The sequence below is a fragment of the Ovis aries genome, chromosome 13 (assembly GCF_016772045.2).
Source record: "Ovis aries strain OAR_USU_Benz2616 breed Rambouillet chromosome 13, ARS-UI_Ramb_v3.0, whole genome shotgun sequence".
Lineage (NCBI taxonomy): Eukaryota > Metazoa > Chordata > Mammalia > Artiodactyla > Bovidae > Ovis > Ovis aries.
The window spans coordinates 16,677,788-16,701,556 of record NC_056066.1 but is presented as its reverse complement, the minus strand read 5'-3'; the positions used below and the strand labels follow the sequence as shown (position 1 = coordinate 16,701,556).

Below are 23,769 nucleotides of genomic sequence, written 5' to 3'. Positions count from 1 at the left end.
CCCAGATGCAAATTTCTGCCTCAGATTCACCAGAACTTCACCAGCCTCAAGTTCCATAGGATCATATTTCTGTCTCCCTCTAATTGCAAGCTTTAGAGTGAGAATCATGGCACTCTTCCACCACAAAGCTTATCTGATGCTCTGTCCCCTGGGTAAACAAATTTCCAGCTGGGCCTGCCAGCAGCATGGAGCTCTGGCCAAATTCAGCAGACATCAAGGGCTTCAGGTTCTTTTCCTTATTCTCGGCTCCAACATGGCCGTGAAATATCCCTACTCCCCAAAGCCCAGCAGGCATTCAGCTATCCTGCTGTGTGCTCGGCTTGCTGACTCAGCCGTCTTCCCTGCGAAAAGCCCTGTACCCACCTTGCACGTGGCTGTCCTTTCTGGGACCAGGGCAGTGTTTGCACCAAGCCTCTGGATGGCCTCACAGCTCATTTCAGCCCTTCTTCCTTCATCCTGCTCAAGAGGGAAACGTTTAGTTACTGGAACCAGGGCAACTTGAGGGGAAAGGATCAGGGTCAAGAAATGTTGACAGAAAATGGCAACCCATTCCAGTGTTCTTGCCTGGGAAATCCCAGGGGCAGGGGAGCCTGGTGGGCTACAGGCTATTTGACAGACATGTCTTAGTGACTAAACAACAGAACAAAGAGGCATGTAAGCGGCTACATAGTTAATCCCACTTGGGGACTGTAAGCATAAAAAAATCTGGGAGAGCCCTATAAGGGAATGATTATTCAGGAGGGCAGGTTTGCTTAACCACGAAACCAAGCAGGCTTGCTTAGCAACAAAAGCTGCAACAGAACCACAAGATAGGCCCCTAAACAAGAAAATAATGGCAGCATGAAACCTAGCTCCTGTCCAGTGAGCTCGGAAAGTTGATGATCTCTAGGACACGCTCTCTGCACACAGGGAAAACAATCATTTGTGGATCTAGTTTGACCATGAAGGACAAGAAAACTCCCCTGCTCAACCTCGATGAGAAGTTGATGATGGAAACATGTCTACTCAAGAAAAACAAAGAAGCTCGCCGCCTCCTTCCCACTTTTCCTTTGACTGTAAAACGTAGCCCAGTAAGTTCTCGGGGCACGGCATTTCCTGCCTGCCTGCTTGTAAACCTCACAAGAGTCCTATTCTAATAAATCACTTCTTATCTAAAATATATATAAAAAGAAATGTTGATAGAGACTGTCCCAGAATTTCAGTTAAAGGCCAAATATAGGAGGAAAAAACCAAAAAGCTGTGCTAGGTACCCTGCATGCTAAAGACAGCCGTTCACAGTTAGGTACCACAAACTGGGGCCAGCCACTCTTCTGCTCAGTAACCTAGGACATGTCCTCTCCTGGAAGATGAGCTCGACTGGAAAGTGGAAATTCTGGTTTTCCTTCCTTGCTGGCTGTCCAATCTTGGCCTCTGCCAAAGGAGGCACCCAATTCACCCCTACAGACAGTCTGCCTCCGTAAGCATGCCATTTCCTACCAAGTTAACCCGAACTTCCACTTCTTCCTCTTCATTTCCTTTTTCTTTCTGGTCACATGGAATGTGGATTCTTGGTTCTCCCACCAGAGATCAAACCTTCACCCCCTGCACTGGAAGGTGGATTCTTAACCACTGGACCACCAAGGATGTTCCTTCATTTCTTTTTTGATGGTGATGAGATAGAGGTGAAGAATGTGGAGGCGTATTTTGTTTCAAAGCCTCAAGAACTGGAGGCTTTGTTTTAACTTTGGACTTCAGCTGAACTTCTGAGAGATCAGGAAAAATCTCTAGTATTTTCATTTTAACAGAGGTTTGTTCCTAAGTTTAACAGAAAGAATAACTCTGAAAATAAGAATTTCGGATGCAGTAATAGGTTAAGGGTTTGTATTTGCAGACAAGTTGACTTTCAGCGTCTTCCCCACAGGGGACCACTTAGGCAGCAGCTATGCTGCTGCTGCTAAGTCTCTTCAGTCGTGTCCGACTCTGCGCGACCCAGTAGAGGGCAGCCCACCAGGCTCCCCCGTCCCTGGGATTCTCCAGGCAAGAACACTGGACTAGGTTGCCATTTCCTTCTCCAATGCATGAAAGTGAAAAGTGAAAGTCGTGCAGTCGCTATAGGTCAGGACAAATCCATTCATCATTTACAGAGAACATCAGTCAACTTACAGTGAGGAAAAAAGCACTCCCTGTGTCCATCTCCTTCTATCCTGTGGCCCCTGACTCCTGTAATGTCTCAGTGCAGAAAGCTGCTCAATGAGCAAGACTTTCCCCTCCCACTGTGGGGCTTTCTCTGTAATGACTGGAATATAACTCACAAGGCACCAAGAGAACTGAAAGAAAATAAGTCCTAGGGTCAGATCCCTGAAGTAGAAACATACTTGAACTAGATGGGGAGTTTCTCTGGCTTCCTTTGAAATCACTGGAGCTGCTTATTATGCGGGGTGGGCGTGGTGGTTGGGGTGATGAGCTGAGGGTGAACATATAGGCTGTGCAAATCAAATAGACATTTATTGTCCAAACTGGGACACTTCTGAGAATGGAAAGGGACAGTGGTGATCAGCTGGGGCAAATCAAGACATAGGTTAGCCTACTTCCTACATGTTACAACTGTGATGCGTTAGGAACCTGCCTGACACACAGGTCATCACCCTCACCACACCACTTCAGTAATTCCAGGGCCCATTTTAGCCACAGGAAGAGGATGGATGTTAACTTGCTAAAAACTTTCTGGATGCTTACACTCACTTTCTGTATTTTTCTCTCATCACAGACTGCATTTTGAGTAGCACTGGAGGCTACTCACAGATATTTTTTAAAAGTAATTTTATTTTTGGCCGTGCTGGGTCTTTGTTGCTGCACAGGCTTGCAGAGAGCAGCAGCTATTCTCGAGGTGCAGGCGTGGGCTTCTCACTGCGGCGGCTTCTCTTGTGGAACACAGGCCCCGGGGCACGTGGGCTTCAGGAGCTGCAGCTCGTGGGTTCAGTAGTTACGGCTCCCAGGATCTAGAGCACAGGCTCAATAATTGTGGGGCACAGGCTGAGCTGCTCTGCAGCAGGTGGGATCTTCCCGGATCAGGAATTGAATCAGTGTTTCCTGCATTGGCAGGTGGATTCCTTATCCCTGAGCACCAGGGAAGCCCCTGTGTAGTAGATTTGAGAGTCTTTATTATGCAAAAAAGATCCCAAAGCTTTTTCTGGAAGAGACTATAACTGGAAAAAGAGCCACAAGAGGTGAGCGGAGCCTAGGCTCTTGGGCGTGAAGTGACAGGGCAGATACTTCAGAATGACAGAGGATAAATAAGGACAAAGTCACTGAAGCCGAGATTGAGACAACTTTTAGTGGTCACACCAGCCCAATGGAACACGGAGCTGGCGTAGAAGGAACAAATGGAAACATCCAAAATGTAAAGGAGACAAAAAGCTATGAATTGGGACCCCGGGTGTCCAGCGGAGGCGGGGTGGTCTGTGGATGTTCCCCTCTTCTCAATATGCCCATCACTCCTCAAAGACGGTCATCCCCCTTACATATGACTATCACTTCACGAAATGAGTCTCTTCAAGTCTCACACTCCACAAAGTTTAAAAATAATGTGGCTTTATTCTACTGAGGTACACGTGTGCTAAGTTGCTTCAGTCCTGTCCAACTCTTCCTGACTCCATGGACTGTGGCCCACCAGGCTCCTCTGTCTGTGGGACTCTCCAGGCAAGGATACCAGAGCGGGTGGCCATGCCCTCCTCCAGGGGATCTTCCCAACCCAGGAAGATAGAATCAAACCAGAGTCTCTTGTGTCTCCTGCACTGGCAGGGGTGTTCTTTTGCACTAGTGCCACCTGGGCAGCCCATTCTCCTCAGGAGCATATCTATAATTTGAGTAGCTCTAGGTCATCTTGAGACATTTTTCAGTGGAAGTGAAATTATATATGCCCTCCTCTTGTGCAATTCCCAGAACTGGAAAATTCTGTGGAAGATCTGTGAATGGACACCCATTTTTCTAAGAATTCCCAGCCAGCTATCCGAATAAAGTCTTATTCCTTGCCTCCATACCTCATCTCTGATTCACTGGCCTGTCACACGGCCAGAGAGAGTCTGGACTCAGTAACATTATTTAACTTATATGCAGAGTACATTATGAGAAATGCTGGGCTGGAGGAAGCACAAGCTGGAATCAAGATTGCCAGGAATATTATCAATAACCGCAGATATGCTGATGACACCACCCTTATGGCAGAAAGTAAAGAACTAAAGAGCCTCTTGATGAAAGTGAAAGAAGAGAGTGAAAAAGTTGGCTTAAAGCTCAACATTCAGAAAACGAAGATCATGGCATCTGGTCCCATCACTTCATGGCAAATAGATGGGGAAACTGTGGAAACAGTGTCAGACTTTATTTTTGGGGGCTTCAAAATCATTGCATATGGTGATGCAACCATGAAATGAAAAGACGTTTACTCCTTGGAAGGAAAGTTATGACCAACCTAGATAGCATATTCAAAAGCAGAGACATTACTTTGCCAACAAAGGTCCATCTAGTCAAGGCTGTGGTTTTACCAGTAGTCATGTATGGATGTGAGAGTTGGACTGTGAAGAAAGCTGAGCGCCGAAGAATTGATGCTTTTGAACTGTGGTGTTGGAGAAGACTCTTGAGAGTCCCTTGGACTGCAGGAGATCCAACCAGTCCATCCTAAAGGAAATCAGTCCTAGGTGTTCATTGGAAGGACTGATGTTGAAGCTGAAACTCCAATACTTTGCCACCTGATGCGAAAAGCTGACTCATTTGAAAAGACCCTGATGCTGGGAAAGATTGAGGGCAGGAGAAGGGGACGACAGAGGATGACATGGTTGGATAGCATCCCCGACTCAATGGACATGATGAGTTTGGGTGGACTCCTGGAGCTGGTGATGGACAGGGAGGCCTGGCGTGCTGCAGTCCATGGGGTCACAAAGAGTTGAACATGACTGAGTGACTGAACCGAACTGAACAATACAATATTTCGCTTCCTCCTCTCTCTGTACCATTAGCCTTCAATGGGGCCCTGCAGATGTCGAAAGGGTATTCAAGATTTGCCATCTTCCAGTGCAGTGTGCTGGGTTACAGAGAGTTTCCAGCATCTAAGAGAAGGTAACAGGCCAGCTAGAAACAGCAGGTTTGGGATATTTACAAGGGTTTGAGGCTGGAGAGAAGAGTTCAGGACCCCATATACAACCCAGGCAGAATTTCCCCTCTTCTTCCTGCCTCTTTAAACCTCGGAGAAATGGACAGAATCTCAACACTCTATCTTTAAATTATAGCTCAAGATGAGGAGAAAAAAGTGATTCCAGAAAGGGTTAAAGGATGTTGAGCAAATTCAAGAGCAGATCACAGCAAACAGAAAATCTGCGCTAATGTCCCCATGTTAACCATAAACCAGATATTTTATTAATGGCATAGTAACTATGCTAATAAACTTCAAGGAAGAAATAAAGAAATAAAGGAAAATTTATAGCCTTCGATGCTTATATTAGAATATCCAAAATACATAAAGAAATCTAAAAATCAATAACACAAAGAAAGTTTAAAAATGGTAAAAGGCTTAAACAAGAGCTTTCTAAAGAAAAAAATTCAAATGGGCCAAATAACATAAGGAAAGGTGCGAGAGCTCAGTAGCAATCAGGAAAATGAAACTTAAAACCATAATGATATATAAATATAGAATCACTATTTTGGCAAAAATTTAAAGCCTGGGAATTCCAAGGGATGGCAACGATACTGAGAAACAGGACTCCTCAAACAAAGCTGCTAGGGTTCTATGTTAACTGAAACAAACGTTTTGGAAAATTATTTGACATTAGTAACTATAATTGAACGTGTTCATACCCTATGACCTAAGAGCTTCCCTCCTGAAGGATAGTCTGTGTTTCAGAAATGTGAGTGTATATATACCAGTAGACACAGAAGCGAATACTCATCAACAAAAACGGGAGGACTTCCCTGGTGGTCCAGTGGATAAGAATCCACCTACCAGTGACGCGTACATGGGTTTGATCCCTGGTCCAGGAAGATTCCACATGCTTCAGAGCAGCTCAGCCCGTGCGCCGCAACTACTGAAGCCTGCCCGCTCTAGAGCCCGTGCTCCGCAATAAGAGAGGCCACCACACCGAGCAGACCATGCGCCACAACTAGACAGCAGCCCCACTCACTGCAGCTAGAAAAAGCCTGCGCACAGCAGCAGAGACCCAGCACAGCCAAAGTAAATAAAACGATAAAAAACAAAAGCAAAACTGGAAACCAACCAAATGCCCATTTACTGTAGAATGGATAAATGCATTACAATCTACTCAGGGACTTCCTGGAAGGCATTTAATAACAGCAGGGGTGGGGATGGGGGGTAAGCCCTGATTTGTAGACAATTTTTGTGATGTAAATACTCCCATCATGGCTGATTTTAGGCTCCCAACATGGTATTAACCAGCCTGCAAAATTCCTGAACATTCAACAGTCAGCTCCTCTGAGCCTGTACAAGCTGGTTCCAACACATGATTAAGCAACATTCATACCCTGGAACCCTGCTGCTGCTGCTGCCACTTCAGTCGTGTCCGACTCTGTGCGACCCCAGAGACGGCAGCCCACCAGGCTCCCCCGTCCCTGGGATTCTCCAGGCAAGAACACTGGAGTGGGTTGCCATTTCCTTCTCCAATGTATGAAAGTGAAAAGGGAAAGTGAAGTCGCTCAGTCGTGTCCGCTCTTAGCGACTCCATGGACTGCAGCCCATTAGACTCCTCCGTCCATGGGATTTTCCAGGCAAGAGTACTGGAGTGGGGTGTCATTGCCTTCTAGACAGCAGTAAAAATGAATGAACCCCAGCTTCACGCCCTAATGTGGATGAATCTCACAAACAAATCTCAAAACAATGCGCAGACTATGATTCCATCTACATACAGTTCAAAATAGGCCAGATTAAATCAGAATGTCTAGGGAATGTATACTTAGGTGGCCAAAGTATAAAGAATAGCATGGGAGAGAACACCATAAAAGTGAGGATATGGTTAACTCTCATGGGGAAGAGGAGATTATAGATGGGAAAGGGCATGTGGCGGATGTGCGGGGCGCAGGCAGTGTTTCCTTACCTTGGTGGATTATATGGGTGTTCTCTCTAGAAGAATTGGCTACAGTACACATACAGGTTATATGCATCTTTTTTTTTTTTTTTTTGGTTATATGCATCTTTCTGCGCATAGGTTAACATCGCTACTGTGCTCCCATCTGCTGATCTGCCTCCTCATACCCACTAGCGCTGCTGCTTCCCAAGTTCACACTCAGTGAGACATGCTGGAGGCTAGAGATAAGCCATTTCTGATTTCTGGGCCTATTTATACCACTACAATGGGCAAACAACAAGTCAGTGCTTTTCTTTCCTCCTCCTTTTTTAGAACTGTCTTAATAGTACAATGTACCCTTATGGCAGAAAGTGAAGAGGAACTAAAGAGCCTCTTGATGAAAGTGAAAGTACAGAGTGAAAAAGTTGGCTTAAAGCTCAACATTCAGAAAACGAAGATCATGGCATCTGGTCCCATCACTTCATGGCAAATAGATGGGGAGACAGTGGAAACAGTGTCAGACTTTATTTTTTGGGGCTCCAAAATCACTGCAGATGGTGACGGCCGCCATGAAATTAAAAGATGCTTACTCCTTGGAAGAAAAGTTATGACCAACCTAGATAGCATATTCAAAAGCAGAGACATTATTTTGCCAACAAAGGTCCGTCTAGTCAAGGTTACGGTTTTTTCAGTGGTCATGTATGGATGTGAGAGTTGGACTGTGAAGAAAGCTGAGCGCCAAAGATTGATGCTTTTGAACTGTGGTGTTGGAGAAGACTCTTGAGAGTCCCTTGGACTGCAAGGAGATCCAACCAGTCCATTCTGAAGGAGATCAGCCCTGGGATTTCTTTGGAAGGAGTGGTGCTAAAGCTGGAACTCCAGTACTTTGGCCACCTCATGTGAAGAGTTGACTCATTGGAAAAGACTCTGATGCTGGGAGGGATTGGGGGCAGGAGGAGAAGGGGACGACAAAGGATGAAATGGCTGGATGGCATCACTGACTCAATGGACGTGAGTCTGAGTGAACTCCGGGAGTTGGTGGACAGGGAGGCCTGGCATTCTGCGATTTTTGGGGTCGCAGAGTTGGACATGACTGAGCGACTGAACTGAACTGAACTAATAGTACAATATTATATTTAACTGACTTAACAGCTAAATATAATAAAGTTAAAAGTTATCTCAAAACTGACTTATTTAGGCATTTAATTTTCCAAGACTGCATACCCTCAATAATCTTAAGGCAAAATGGCATTAAAAAAAATAAAAACTGAACATGACAATCTCTCTGCAGTGAAAAAAGGCTTGAGAGTTAAAGAGAATGAACTGAGAGAACTATAAAGTGTCCTGGACATCTGATTATTTTGCGTGTAATAAACGTGGTCACACTGATGGGAAACTGAAGGGCCTAAGGACCTGCCATCTTTCCTTAACAAAACTGTTCTTGACGAACACTTAGCAAGATGGTGAAAGACACAGCAGATCAGGAACTGTTTTAGTCTACCGTTCAACCTCACGGTCTCAGTAAATTTATACTACAAGTGGCAACAAATGGTAAACTATTTCAATTCTTTGACACTTTTGGGCAGCTCTCCTTGGTAACTACAGTCATAACTTATATAACAGTGAGAAAACATTGTTATTTTCTACATACTTATGTGACTCTATGTTCTTAAAAGTTTTCAACCCTAGTAAAGAGTTATATGCAATGCCAAAGAATGCTCAACTGCTGCTGCTAAGTCACTTCAGTCGTATCCGACTCTGTGCGACCCCATAGACGACAGCCCACCAGGCTCCCCCGTCCCTGGGATTCTCCAGGCAAGAACACTGGAGTGGGTTGCCATTTCCTTCTCCAAACTACCACACAATTGCACTCATCTCACACGCTAATAAAGTAATGCTCAAAATTCTCCAAGCCAGGCTTCAGCAATACATGAACCATGAACTTCCAGATGTTCAAGCTGGTTTTAGAAAAGGCAGAGGAACCAGAGATCAAATTGCCAACATCCACTGGATCATGGAAAAAGTAAGACAGTTCCAGAAAAATCTCTATTTCTGCTTTATTGACTATGCCAAAGCCTTTGACTGATGGATCACAATAAACTGTGGAAAATTGTGAAAGAGATGGGAATACCAGACCACCTGACCTGCCTCTTGAGAAACCTATATGCAGGTCAGGTAGCAACAGTTAGAACTGGACGTGGAACAACAGACTGGTTCCAAATAGGAAAAGGAGTACGTCAAGGCTGTATATTGTCACCCTGCTTATTTAACTTATATGCAGAGTACATCATGAGAAACGCTGGGCTGGAAGAAGCACAAGCTGGAATCAAGATTGCCAGGAGAAATATCAATAACTTCGGATATGCAGATGACACCACCCTTATGGCAGAAAGTGAAGAGGAACTAAAAAGCCTCTTGATGAAAGTGAAAGAGGAGAGTGAAAAAGTTGGCTTAAAGCTCAACATTCAGAAAATGAAGATCATGGCATCCGGTCCATCACTTCATGGCAAATAGATGGGGAAACAGGGGAACAGTGGATGACTTTATTTTTTGGGCTCCAAAATCACTGCAGATTGTGACTGCAGCCATGAAATTCAAAGACGCTTACTCCTTGGAAGGAAGTTATGACCAACCTAGATAGTATATTCAAAAGCAGAGATACTACTTTGCCAACAAAGGTCCGCCTAGTCAAGGCTATGTTTTTTTCAGAGCTGGACTGTGAAGAAAGCTGAGCACTGAAGAATTGATGCTTTTGAACTGTGGTGTTGGAGAAGACTCTTGAGAGTCCCTTAGGACTGCAAGGAGGTCCAAACTGTCCATCCTAAAGGAGATCAGTCCTGGATGTTCATTGGAAGGACTGATGCTAAAGCTGAAACTCCAATACTTTGGCCACCTCATGCGAAGAGTTGACTCATTGGAAAAGACTCTGATGCTGGGAGGGATTGGGGGCAGGAGGAGAAGGGGATGACAGAGGACAAGATGGCTGGATGGCATCACAGACTCGATGGGCATGTGTCTGAGTGAACTCTGGGAGTTGGTGATGGACAGGGAGGCCTGGCGTGCTGCAATTCATGGGGTCACTAAGAGTCGGACACAACTGAGCGACTGAACTGAAAGATTAATGTGATACCATTTATTGTTTATTTCGGCTTTCCTGATGGTTTATGATTTAAAATCTTATTTTACATTAAAATTAGCCCAGATCTATTACACTGCAGAATAAGAAAAGTTTCAGTGGTTTTCAAGGTAAACCTTAAATCCACAGAACATTTGGGGCTTGGGAGTGGCTTCTTTAGAAAATAACTTCAAATCCCTTGTGAGGCTGGGGCACAGAACCTCTACAGCTGTATTTCAGTGGAAAGGTTTCCATTGTTAGGGAAGGAATTCAATGAGGCAAGATTTTTTTAAAATTATAAAATATGACCATTTTAGTTCAAGTATCAATCTGATAATAATGGATTTGGTTAGATGTTAATTCTAATTTAATGATCTAAATCTAACCTAAAATGAATTTGGTTAGATGTTAACTGATTAGATGTTAGATGTTTTTTTGCAGTAGTCACGTATGGAAATGAGAGTTGGACCAGAAAGAAGGCTGAGTGCTGAAGAATTAATGTTTTCAAACTGGTATTAGAGAAGACTCTTGAAAATCCCTTGGATAGCAAGGAGATCAAATCAGTCAGTCCTAAAGGAAATCAACACTGAGTATACTATTGGAAGGACTGATGCCAAAGTTATAGTATTCACGCCACCTGATGTAAAGAGCTGACTCATTGGAAAGGACCCTGATGCTGGGAAAGGCTGAAGGCAGGAGGAAAAGGGGACGACAGAGAATGAGATGATTGGATGGCATCATCGACTCAACGGACATGAGTCTGAGCAAGCTCCAGGAGATACTGAAGGACAGGTAAGCCTGGCATGCTGCCATCCATGGGGTGACAAAGAGTCAGATGTGACTTTGCAATGGAACAACAAAGATGCTAATATCCGCATGCATAAACATGCAATGTAGGAAATAGCTTGGCTGGAAAATACTGCTTTTATTTGGGGGGGCTGCTGCTGTGAAGAGTAGGGGTGGGAGAGGTCCCTGACTTCTTGAATGATTCTGATTCATTCGTTGTCATTGAAAACTTAAGCATTGGGACCAGATAACCATAAAGTTTAGTTATGTTCCCACTGGTTCTTGAGAGGAGTGGTTTACCTTGAGCGGTATGGGATAGGGGTAGAGGAGACTGACTGCGGGAAAGTGCCTTCTTCAAGCTCTGTCAGAACTAAGCCTAAGTCATCGTAAGAAGGGGAACCACCTCCCCCAGTTAAGGGATCTCTTTGCGCTTGTATGTAAGTATTTCTACATATAAGACTAGAATTGGTTAGTGACATGCAACTCTACTTGGCTGACCTTTCTACACAATTATTTCCACCACAATCATGGTATACCATAGTGTGAAGATGTTCTGAAATCCAACCACAGGCATTATTGCTCCAGACTATTCTAAGCCATAAGAGAATTATTTCATAATTATTTTCAGTTGAAGGTGGTTTGTGGGAAGAAGAGAGAGGTGTATCAGAATTATTGGTGGAGCTCTTCAAAAACCAAAATGTACATTCCAATCCAACCTAATATTCCTACCTTCTCAATTAGAATTTCCTAAAGGATGAGACAGGCAATTTTGTTTGAAAATGTTGATTCTGATACACACTTCCTGGTGGAGAAGTATGTGAAATGGGAAGGTCGGCTTATGAGAACTGCGGACAGGAGGATAAGGGAGCCTTCTTCCCCATTTTTCCAGAAACTTAATACATTCAACACAGCCCCATTCAACAAAGGAAAGAAAAGAAAGAATCCCTGGCTTTAAGAAGCTTGTGTTCTACAGGACAGTTGAGAATTCAAATATGAGTCCCATGAACAAGAAGGCCACAACACAAAGCGGGCATGGGCAACTCCTGGAGCTTGCCTGCCCCTTCTAGTGGAATTAGTAGCCAGCGCCCACAGGGTCAGAGAATTCTGGGGTGTCATCCTGGTGAGGTTACGAAGGCACAGTGCAACTCAGAATGTTGAGGATGAGCCACTCAGACATCAGAAAGGGGGGTCTTCAACCACAGCAGACTGAGGGGTTTCCAACTCTCACAGCCATAGTGGGGAACAGAGCTGGAGGAAGGATGCCCCTTGCAAGGGCAGCGCTGACCCTCTAGCCCCCACCACAAATAAAGACCTTGCTATCACATGATCCAGCAACTGCACTCCTGGGCATATAACCAGAGAAAACCAAACGTCTAAAAGATACATGCACCCACTGTTCATTGCCGCACTACTCACGATAGCCAAGACAGGGAAGCCATCTTAATGTCCATCAACGGATGAACGGACAAAGACGACGTGGTACATACATATGCAATGGAATATTACTCAGCCATAGAAAAGAATGGAATAATGCCTTTTGTAGCAACATGGATGGACCCAGAGATTATCATACTAAATGAAGTAAATCAGACCGAGAAAGACAAATATCACGGTATCATGTTCATGCGGAATCTAAAAAATGATACAAATGAATTTACCTACAAAACGGAAACAGACTAACAGACTTAAAAAAAAAACCCAAACTTTTGGTTACCAAAAGGGAAAGGTGAGGGGAAGAATAAATTAGGAAATTGGGATTAACAATACATACAGCTGCTACTGCTAAGTCACTTCAGTCGTGTCCGACTCTGTGCGACCCCAGAGATGGCAGCCACCAGGCTCCCCCGTCCCTGGGATTCTCTAGGCAAGAACACTGGAGTGGGTTGCCATTTCCTTCTTCAGTGCAGCAATGTGAAAAGTGAAAGTGAAGTTGCTCAGTCGTGTCCGACTCCTAGTGACCCCATGGACTGCAGCCTACCAGGCTCCTCCGTCCATGCGGTTTACCAGGCAAGAGTGCTGGGGCAGGGTGCCATTGCCTTCTCCCACAATACATACTACTATATATAAAATAGAGAATCCACAAGGACTTATTGTAGAGCACCGGGAACTCAACTCAAAACTCTGCAATAACTGATATGGAAAAGGAATTTGAGAGATACATACATATGCACAAATGAATCACTTTGCTATAATAACTAACTGGAATCATTTTTGCTATAACTGAAACTAACACAAGATTAGAAATCAACTATACTCCAAAATAAAATGAACATTTAAATAAAAATGACCTTGGTCTCTTCTCCATACAGAAGGCCCTGCTGGATGGCAGAGAGCTAGTGAGGTGTGCGTGCTCTTCTGCTAGAACAACTGAGAAGTTCATTTAGAGACCCCTGGGGAGTTGCCCACTCTTTCTCACCCCACAGCCATCCCAACTAATTCAGGTCCTCCCTTCCTTAGACAAGAGATGCTCACATTTGGGATGAGCAAGAGGTGCATTTTCTCTTTGCACGGAGTAGATTGGAAACCTGCTCAAAATCCTTTCCCTTGGAAAACCGCCCATATTGTGTGGGTGTAATATTGTCTCTTGTAATGCTGGTCAGTCCTGTGATTTGAGGTGGGAATGACCACCCCCCTGGCTCCAGGGGTGGCCACGGGATAAACGTAAGAGCAAATTAACCATTCAGCTTCATTGGGCACAGTCACTCAGGGGTAGATGTGTGGCTCAAGCCAGGAAAACCAGCCTTGAGACTTCCCTGGCAGTCCAGGAGCTAAGACACTGAGTTCCCAATGCAGGGGGTCCGGGTGAATCCCTGGTCACAGAACTAGACCCCCGTGCCGCAACTAGAGACCCCACAGGTCGAAATGAAGACTGAACACCGCACATGCTGCAATCAAAGATCCAGCACAGCCAAATAAATATTAAAAAAAATCAGCCTTACCTGTTTCTGCAATGCTCAGAAGAGATGACCTCTTCCACTGGGATCACAAGCTGTTAGGATTCTGTGAGGCCACAGCCCCCAAGGGCCTTCTTTCCCTCTCTATAGAAAGATCTGTATGGAGAAAAAAAGAGCTAAGAAATATGGAGAGAGTTCCCTGGATACATCTAAATACAGCCCCAATGCATGGACTTGTCAGTTATATAAACCCATTAATTTACCTTTTTGTTTTGCTTCAATTGTTTGAGTTGGGTTTTTGTCATCTGTAAGAAAAAAAAAATCCATTTATCTATTACATCTCCCAGTTTATAAAATAAAAATACAGGATGCCCGGTTGAATCTGAATAATTTCTAAGTATACCCACAATATTTCATAGGACATACACTTTTTAAAAATTCACTGTTTCTGAAATTCAAAATTTCACTGGGCATCCTGTATCATATTAGATGCATAATGTATGTCAAAAGCCTTTTTAAGTCCTTTACTCTGAGAGGTATGGAGTATTTTCTGCCATATCAGTGAACAAGGATGTCACAGTCATCAGCAGCTCCGGCCCTCCAAATGTGAATTCCTGAGCCCGAGGGACACTCGAGAAAGAGAAAAATACCTGTACAATCTGGCAGCCATTAGGCTGTAGCCACTCCCTACAGTGAGCTCTGAGGAACTCAGGATGTGAAAAAAACAGGACACTGGCCTCAGGAAGCTGAGATGCATATACAGAAAGAATGATTTCAGTGAGCCCAGACTCCTGCACCTTCCCATGCAAAGGAAAGCACTAAATTCCTTGAGACATCTGATTTTAATTCATGAAAATATTTTTGATGTTCAAACTACCTGCCATTTGTTGCAAACTTCTATATAACCTGACCCCTCCTCGGAGAGTTCTCTCAGAGTCACGTGAGATGCTTCCCACGGGCTTGAAGTCCTAAAAATTCCCACCGAATAAAATATAATTCTCAACTTTTAGGTTGTGATCATTTTTTAAGCCAACAACTCAAAAGGGAAGAGACTGTTCACCCGGTGGATTTATCCTTAAAGAACACAGAGAGAAGACTGGGACCCACAGCAGCATCTGAATTCAATCTTTCTTTTCCACATCACCCCTGCTTTGTGTGAACCAAATCATCAGATCTAGAAATCCCTCAGCTGGGCCAGTGAGGCCCCCCTCATGCCCAGTACTCAAATCATATGTGCCTGCATGCTCAGTCATGTCCGACTCTTTGTGACCCAATGGACCCATGACATGGGATTTCCCAGGCAAGAATATTGGCGTGGCTTGCCATCCCTCCTCCAGAGGATATTTTCCTGACCCAGGATTCAAACTTGTGCTTCCTTTGTCTCCTGCACTGGCAGGAGGATTCTCTGCCACTGAGCCACCTGGGAAGTCCCTCAAATCACATGCCGCTACTCCTGCTGCTAAGTCACTTCAGTCGTGTCCGACTCTGTGCGACCCCAGAGACGGCAGCCCACCAGGCTCCCCCGTCCCTGGGATGCTCCAGGCAAGAACACTTGGGTGGGTTGCCATTTCCTTCTCCAATGAATGAAAGTGAAAAGTGAAAGTGAAGTTGTTGAGGGAGCTTTAAAATTCCCACTGCAGAGGTCACCCCCCAGACCAATTCCATTAGAACCAGCACAATGCACATGAGTGATTTCAATGATCATCCACATCCAAGAACCACTAAACTAATCCTTAAGAAAATCAGCTAAATTGTAGGAGTTCAAACCAAAGGCGAGAAAGGTCATCCTGATATACCCCACTCCCAACCCCCAGTAACCAGGAGTGAGCAAGGCACCCCAGGTGGGAATTAGCCGAGAGGGCAGCCTGCAGGCTTGGACGCCATGGGGAGGGCCTGCACAGGGACTTCATCCCAGGCTTGCCCAGGCCTGGCCACGTGGTCAGCAGGTGTTCAGGCCACAGAGCAGCAGACAGGGAGGCCCAGCCGTGCTCACAATTGGCTCCAGAATGAACAAAGCATGTGACAGTTTCCTGCCTGCACTCAGCTCAGGGCCTGCTCCCCGAGGGTGCGGGAGGGGACAGGCAAGTGTGGTGGGCAGGTCCCTAGATGAGCTCCCGTGATAACCAACTGCAGCCTCTCCTTCAGGCTCTTGCATGTGCAGACAGCCCACCTCTCACGTCAGGATCTGCCACCTTGCATCCCTGCGGGCTCCAGGTCCTAATCCATGACTTTCTATTCCTGTACCTTACTTTCAGAGGAGCAGGTCTATTTCAGAGCCTCAAAATCACCAACAAGGAGCCCGGGGAGGGGACTCCTCACCCACCTCCGAGTCTGCACAGCATTCTTCAGCTGCCAACACAATCTCTGACCATCACATCCCTCCACCTTCGAGGGAGGAAACCATGTCTATTCCTTTTCAGACTATTTTTAGAGCAGTTTTAGGTTCAAAGCAAAAATGAGGGAGATGTGAAGAGATTTCCCATCTACTTCCTGCTCCCAGACATGGGTGGGCTCCCCCCCATCAACATCCCCCAAGAGAGCGGAGCATTTGTTGTAACTGATGGACCTACACGGATGCCTCAAAGTGGTGTTACGCCTTGGATCACTGCCCAAAGTCCACAGTTTACACTAGGGTTCACTCTTGGTGTTGTATGTTCTATGGGTTCAGACAAGCACATGACGACTTGTATCCATTACCACAGTATCATACAGAGTATTTTCACTGCCCCCCAAATCCTCTGTGCTCCACCCGTTCATCCTTCTCTCTCAGCTCATCCCTGGCAACCACATCTATTGTCGATTAGGTCCTTAAAGCTCCTGCCGTTTTCCTAGGCATGCTGAATGCATCAGATACAATCGACCAACTGAAAGAAAATATCTGGAATTGCCCGATTCCACCGACTTGGAACACTGCCCTTTCCAGCTATTACACTAAAGGGCCAGGCTTGGGGAAAACTGAATCCTGGGTGAACATCCATCTCAGTGGTAGGACAACCCTGAGATGACTCAGAGATGACCCCAGGCAAGGTCCAGGGCAGGCTGGTGACTGGTTTCCACAGTGGTTGCTGGTGGGTTCGGGTCACTTCCCAGAAGCCACTGCTACTGCTCTGCGCTCAGCTGGGATGCTCAGTTCTGAACCAATAATACCCTTTCAAGTTTAAAAGTCCCTCTGCCAGGACAAAGAGGGAAGACAAAGGGGATAGGGCAAAACAGGAACATTCTGAACTCTTGCAGTTAGACTTCAAGGTAAATAAGTCCTACCTTATGCTAAGCCTGCCTCTGATGAGCCCCACCAGCAAGCTGATGGAGTCACAGTGGGGCCGGTGGGGACGCTAAGCCAAGTTTCCTGCTGCCCACCCTAAGCAAGCAGGGCAGCAGAGCTAGCGTACCGGCCGTTTCTAAAAGGGCCCTGAACCTACCAAGCTAATGACTGGCCATAGGGAAAGTGAACCAGCACAGCTGAGGCAGTCAGCGCCCAAACACGCTGGTTCCAGGTAGAAGGGTTCAAGGTGAGTGGCCTGGCGGGACCATGTGTATATCCACCCATGACCTGTAACTGCCAGAGAGGCTGACCTGCCAGTTCCATTTACTAAACCAGTAACTTGGCGATTCATGAACTTGGCCAACAAATAGTTATTCTGAGTGCTGACTTGTGTCCTAAGAATGAAAATAAAGAGCAAAACAGTCCTGGCCTTTGCCCTCATTCAGACCCACCTTCCACTCTCGCCATCTGTAACAAAATAGCCAGGGGCTGACATGAAGCAGCCAGGCACGGGAGAATCAGCCTCCTAAACTGATTCACTAGCAAGTTGGCTCCAAGTGTGAATCTGTGGACAGATGTCTTTAAAAGCATCACAAGCTAATTCACAGTCACTTACGGAAACTTCAGAAAACCGCTTTACTTTCTCTAGGGAAAACATAACTGCACACACATGCCGGGGGGTGGGGTTGGGGCACCTTGCTTTGCTTCAACCAAGTCTAACAGCTTTTCTCCCTGCTGAGGAGGGGAGACCCAACCTGAGAGAGGACGATTTTTTTTTTTTAACAACCTCGGGGCATGCAGGATCGTAACCCCCAGACCAGGGGCTGAACCCATGTGGCGCCCCTGTGTTCCCCACTCCCCCCCACCCCCCCTTGTGGCAACACCCAGTCTTTACTCAACCGCCAGGGAAGCCCCAGAGGGCAGATGAATCATTCCTCTCTCTTTAGAGACAGTAGCAGTTTCCAGCTGTTCACAGTAGTGGGGGGACCTAGAACTCACAGAGGGTAGCTTCCTTCAGAAAAATCCAGAGTGCAGGAAGAGCCTCAGTGGTCCCAGGAAAGAAATGGCTGCCCCTGGGGCTCCTGGTCTTACCTTGTCCAGCGGGTGCTGGAACCAGTCTTGCCCGGCAAGTCATAAGAGCCAGCTTATTCCCGCTGGACCTGTCACACTGGTGGCTCAGAGGGGAGACCTTTCTACGAAGAGCTACCCTGCAAGGGCTACTATGCTATCAGCCTGAGCAGAGACGCAGCCCCACTTCATCCGGCTTCAGGGCCATCTTTAGCTGCTCAGCTGCGGCCTGGCCACCTAAAGAGCATCTCGTCTCGGGCTGGAGTGTCCTCCTGCCAACAGGGGTGCTGTGGTGCCCACCTGCTGGGCTCTTGATGGCTACATCCACTCCTTGGAGTGGGTGGGGATGGAGCAGGCCACCTCCTGATAATGAGTTGCCGCCTCCCTTAGTTACTACCTGTAGCTTCTGTGCTACGTGTATAGCTCACCAATGTCAGCCTCTGTTGGATTCCACCCCTGTTGGCTAATGCCAGCTGAAAAAGGCTCAGAAAAGACCAACTCCCCTGCTGAAGACGCAGAGATGGTAGGGTCTCATTGCTCAGGGTTGCAGACTTGTACCAGCCACACCTGCCTCTCTTGTGAACGTGTTAGAAATTTAGAATCTCGATCCCCATCCCAGGCCTATTGAATGGTAATCTGCAGTTTAACGAGATGCCCAGGTGTTTTCATATGTCCAGTTAATTTTGAGAACCATCGTGCAAGGGGACGCACTCCCATTGCAGATGGTTCTCTGTCAGTAGGAGCATTTTACCTGTATCCCTTGCCAGTTTCTCTTTGTACTTCTCTGCTCCACGAGGTTGCAAGTGTCACTCAGCACACTGACTGGAACTTATTGTTTCATAATGCCTGCTTTATAAGATTTGTCACGATGTAATAGGCTTGGATTTTTAAGACAAGTCACTAAGAGGTCTGGATATTTATTCCCGAGTACTTTCCCTCCCTTTAGGGAAACGTTTTCATGGCAGCTTGGCTGGGATTGAGGACTGCTGAACAGTGGCAAGGTTGCCTAATTCCTTGCCCTGTCAACTGATGAAATATGTCTCCAACACGTATTGACTGTTGCTCAATGGAGGTAGAAGCCCTTGGAGTAATAAAATACAAATCCAGCTTTACTTTACTGAGGTATAACTGGTCCACAAAGAACTGGCACGTTTAATGTGTACAATTTTATGAGTTTGGACATATGCAAACCCCTGTGATGCCATCTCCACAATCAAGGCAACAGAGAGATCCAATACCTCCCAAAGTTTCCTCCTGTCCTTTGGGTTTTGTTCATTTTGGTTTGGGTTTGATAAGAACACCTAACTGACGTTCACAAGATTGTATTGTTAGCTCTAGGCATGGTGTGTATGGCAGATCTGTAGAATATATTCATCTAGCTTAACTGAAACTTCATACCCACTGAATAACAACTCTCCATTTCCCTGATGTCTAAGCCCCTGGAAACCACTGGTATATTCATTCTCTGCTTCCATGAGTTTGACCGTTTTAGATAACCCCATATAAATAGAATCATACAGTATTCTTTCTCCTGAGATTGGCTCATTTCACTTAATATCCTGGTTCATCCATGTTGTCACAAATGGCAGAATTTCCCTCTGTTCTAAGGCTGAATAATATTCCATTGAATGTAAGTACCATATTTTCTTTGCAAATTCAGTTTTAAAAGCCATTTCCCCCATCTTAGTCAGTCATACTTGCTGGTATGCCGAGCTCATAAAAAAAGGGCCACATTATTTAAGAATTTGGGGACACTGCTCTAGTGGTCTGAAGTCCCAAGTTCTCTGGAGTGTCTCAAACAAAAGACATTAGTACCTAGTTACTCAGCTGTGAGTTTCAAAAAATTTAAGTGTTTAAGAGTTAAATATTAACACTGACCTATTGTTTTTTTTTTAAAAAAAATAGGGTCTTTATGAGGGACTGTTTGTACCTGGATTATAGTTATATATTTGTGTAACATGAGTTACAGCTGGGGGCTTCCCTGATAGCTCAATTGGTAAAGAATCTGCCTGCAATGTAGGAGACCCCGGTTCAATTCCTGGGTTAGGAGGATCCTATGGAGAAGGGATAGGCTACCCACTCCAGTATTTTGGGGCTTCCCTTGTGGCTCAGTGGAGAAGGCAATGGCATCCCACTCCAGTACTCTTGCCTGGAAAATCCCATGGATGGAGGAGCCTGGTGGGCTGCAGTCCATGGGGTCACTAAGAGTCAGACACGACTGAGCAACTTCACTTTCAATTTTCACTTTCCACTTTCATGCATTGGAGAAGGAAATAGCAACCCACTCCAGTATTCTTGCCTGGAGAATCCCAGGGACGGGGGAGCCTGGTGAGCTGCTGTCTATGGGGTCGCAGAGAGCTGGACATGACTGACGCGACTTAGCAGCAGCAGCAGCTTGTGGCTCAGCTGGTAAAGAATCCGCCTGCAATGAGGGAGACCTGGGTTCGATCCCTGGGTTGGGAAGATCCCGTGGAGAAGGAAAAGGTTACCCACTCCAGTATTCTGGCCTAGAGAATTCCATGGACTGAATAGTCCATGGGGTCACAAAGAGTTGGACACAACTGAGTGACTTTCACTCACAGGGTCTTTGGTAGAAAGGGTAGAAGAAGGATATTAGAAAGAAGGGACATTCTATTAACAAGGAAACTAATCTGACTCCATATTGAGTCTGTTTCTTTTACTTTAACCTTTGTATTCTATTGTTTTTGCTAAAGGGGCTTCCCAGGTGGCTCAGTGGTAAAGAATCCACCTGCCAATGCAGGAGGCATGGGTTTGATCCCAGGGCTGGGAAGATCCCCTGAAGAAGGAAATGGCAACTGACTCCAGTATGCTTGCTTGAGAAATTCCACAGACAAAGGAGCCTGGCGGGCTACAGTCCATGGGGCTGCAAAAGAGGTGGACACAACTTAGTGGGTAAACAACGACAAATCACTAAAGGGATGTTGCCTTTAGCTCAAAGTAGACATAACGGCCCATCTCTTGGAACTCTGCCTCCTATGTCTGAACTTAAACTGAAATATCTTTTTTAGCTCACAAGAAATAGCCTGACCGGGCCCACCTGTGAGTGGCTACAGGAAAGAAGAAATTGACACATCTCCTGAGCATGGTTGGAGCCAGGAAACATTTGCAACAATTCACAGGCTTTTTCACTTTACCTCTCCACCTCCCCACTTCATTCTATAAAAGCAACTAAGCTTCCAAACCAGGCAAGATGGTTCTTTGATGCTAGTTCACCGTCTTCTCAGTCTGCTGGCTTTCCAAATAAAGTTGCTATTCCTTGCACTAACGACTCATCTCCCAATTTATTGGCCTGTTGTGCAGCGAGCAATACAAACTTGGACTCAAGAACATCATGACACCACTTTTGGTCCTGTATATTTCCAGTCTGGATTTGGTCAGTTACAAGCCCTCAGTCAGTCTCCTCCAGTATAAGCCCTCCAACAATAGATGTCTGCATTTTCTATCTACATATTTTTGCATTGCAACTTTTCCAGTTACAACAGTGCTTAGAGACCAAGAATGTCGACAAACTAGACTTGAAATCAGACTCCCAAATTGCTGTTATATAAAAATAAACAAGATACTAAATCACATTGATGTGACAGAGATGAATACTTTGTTTCATTGACAAGTTTGTTTCGATCCAGTCCTTTTAATTTGCTATCTTTGTGTATGCTTTACATGCTCATCGTAAGTACAACACTAGATGCCTATAATTTCCAAATATATAAACATTCATACATCAGGGATGTTTGCATGCTCAAGAACTTTATCAAAAGAGTGCACAGTTGAAACTGTTTGGAGACCAGGAACTAGATGAATGATCTCGTGCTGTTTTTTTGTCAACAAATGGATCAGAAAAGTCCTTTTATTGCCATTCTTTAAAGCCGGCGTCATGCTATCACATTTTCTAGGCCTGAGTCATCCTTGTTAACATTCCTCTTTCAATTTGCTCATTTAACACCAGACTTGGAAAGAACTGACAGGAAATGTGGGTTTCATAACTACTGTAACAAGTCTAATTCACACTCTTCCTTGCCTCTGGAAAAGCCTGAAATTCACAGGTTCTCAGGAAGCAAGCAGGGTACACTAGACATGGCAACACCCTCTTCCAGACAAAGAGCAAAACCCCAAGAGAGACGCTGGCCCCCAGCAGAACTGTAAATGGGGATACGGTGATGTCTGCGTGTCACAGGGTTCGAGGGCTGGAGGCTAACTTGGGGACCCGTCATGGCATAAACTAAGACAGGAGGCAGAGATCAGAATGACTTACTCAAAATTACACAGCTCAACAGTGGTGCACCCAGGACCATGTCTTTGGATTCCATGTGGGCACTGGGACTCCCCAACATCCCCTCAGGGCTGATGGGGGGGAAGTGGGGGAAAAGCCATGATTGTTGGCCTCGGATGAGACGCAGACACTGGTGCTCAGTGATCCCAGGCAGTGTTCTAACAACATTCTAGCCACGTGGCTCAGCGTGCCTGTGTGGGGTCCACAGAGAGAGGATTGTAGCGGCCTCCCCCTGGGAAAGTTGCCTCGCACAGCCCTGCCCCTGGAGAGGAGAAACCTTACCTGTGTCTGCCTCCAGCTCCAACACACGTTGAGGGGCTGAAGGCCAATGAAAGAGGAGGGGACGGAACCCCGAGGAGGTCAGAGGTCCTTATGCTAGAGCATCCCCGCCACACAGGAGGTGCTCAGGAAGTTGTTGAGTGAGAGAGGCCTCACCTGAGAGGTTGCAACAGGGGCGAGTGAGGGGACCGTTTTCAGCCCTGATCATGCTGGTCTTGCAGGGGGAGGAGCCACCTGCCCGGAGAGAGGATTGGGAAGGAGCCAAGAAACATCCCCAGGGGATGTGTTGTATTTCCTGCCAGCCTGGGAGGCCTCGGCGAAAACTCACATCCTTCCTTCCAAAGCTGGGAAATGAGCCCACTTATATATCCTGCACTTGACAGGCCTCCCCCCTCCTCACTCGCTCAGCCTCTCAGGCCCAACTCTGACCTGACACAAGTCACTTCCTCCCGCTGAGACTCAGTTTCCTCGCATTCGGAGGCAGAAGTCAGGCGCTTTCCCACCCACCTGCGGAGCTGCTGTGAAGACCGAAGGATAATTCAAGGTCAAGGGCTTCAGCCACTGCGGCGAACTGCTCCACACATGCGTGTTGGCTTTAGCGAGAAGGGGCCACTTCTATCTGGTCCACTGGTGGATTTCGCCTGGAGAGTGTCCCCCACTATCTTCAGAAGGAGGGGAATCACTTAAACTGGCCCAGAGCAAGAGCCCTTTCCAGTCAGTCTCTGCGCCCGGGTTTAACCTCAGTCATGAGGACCAGCAGCTGTGGGGCACGGCTTCATTTCCCGGCTCCACGTGGTACATCAACTCTCGGATCTCTCAATCTCTTTAAGAAGAATCACATGGGCACCGATTGGTAGATGGGGTGCACCTGTGGATTTCAGGATGTGCACGTCCAAAGCTTACTTTTTTTTTTTTTTTTTACTCTGGGCGCAGTTAAAAGCTTTTTCTCAGGGCACAGGGAATGCTGTGTCTTGAAGCTTGCAGCTTCCCCAGAGCAGTTTGCTAAGGCTTTGGTAAGTTTGCGCTAC

The 23,769-nt window shown here is 46.1% G+C and overlaps 1 long non-coding RNA gene across 1 annotated transcript; it reads right to left on the bottom strand.

Moving 5' to 3' along the window:
- Positions 1–342: 342 nt before the first annotated feature.
- Positions 343–23,543, bottom strand: LOC121816298 (uncharacterized). The gene is made up of 4 exons (XR_006055819.2): positions 23,249–23,543; positions 14,105–14,146; positions 13,887–13,997; positions 343–456 (listed from the first exon to the last, which is right to left on the bottom strand). It is a non-coding gene; the product is annotated as an uncharacterized LOC121816298 (long non-coding RNA).
- Between the last annotated feature and the right edge of the window lie 226 nt (positions 23,544–23,769).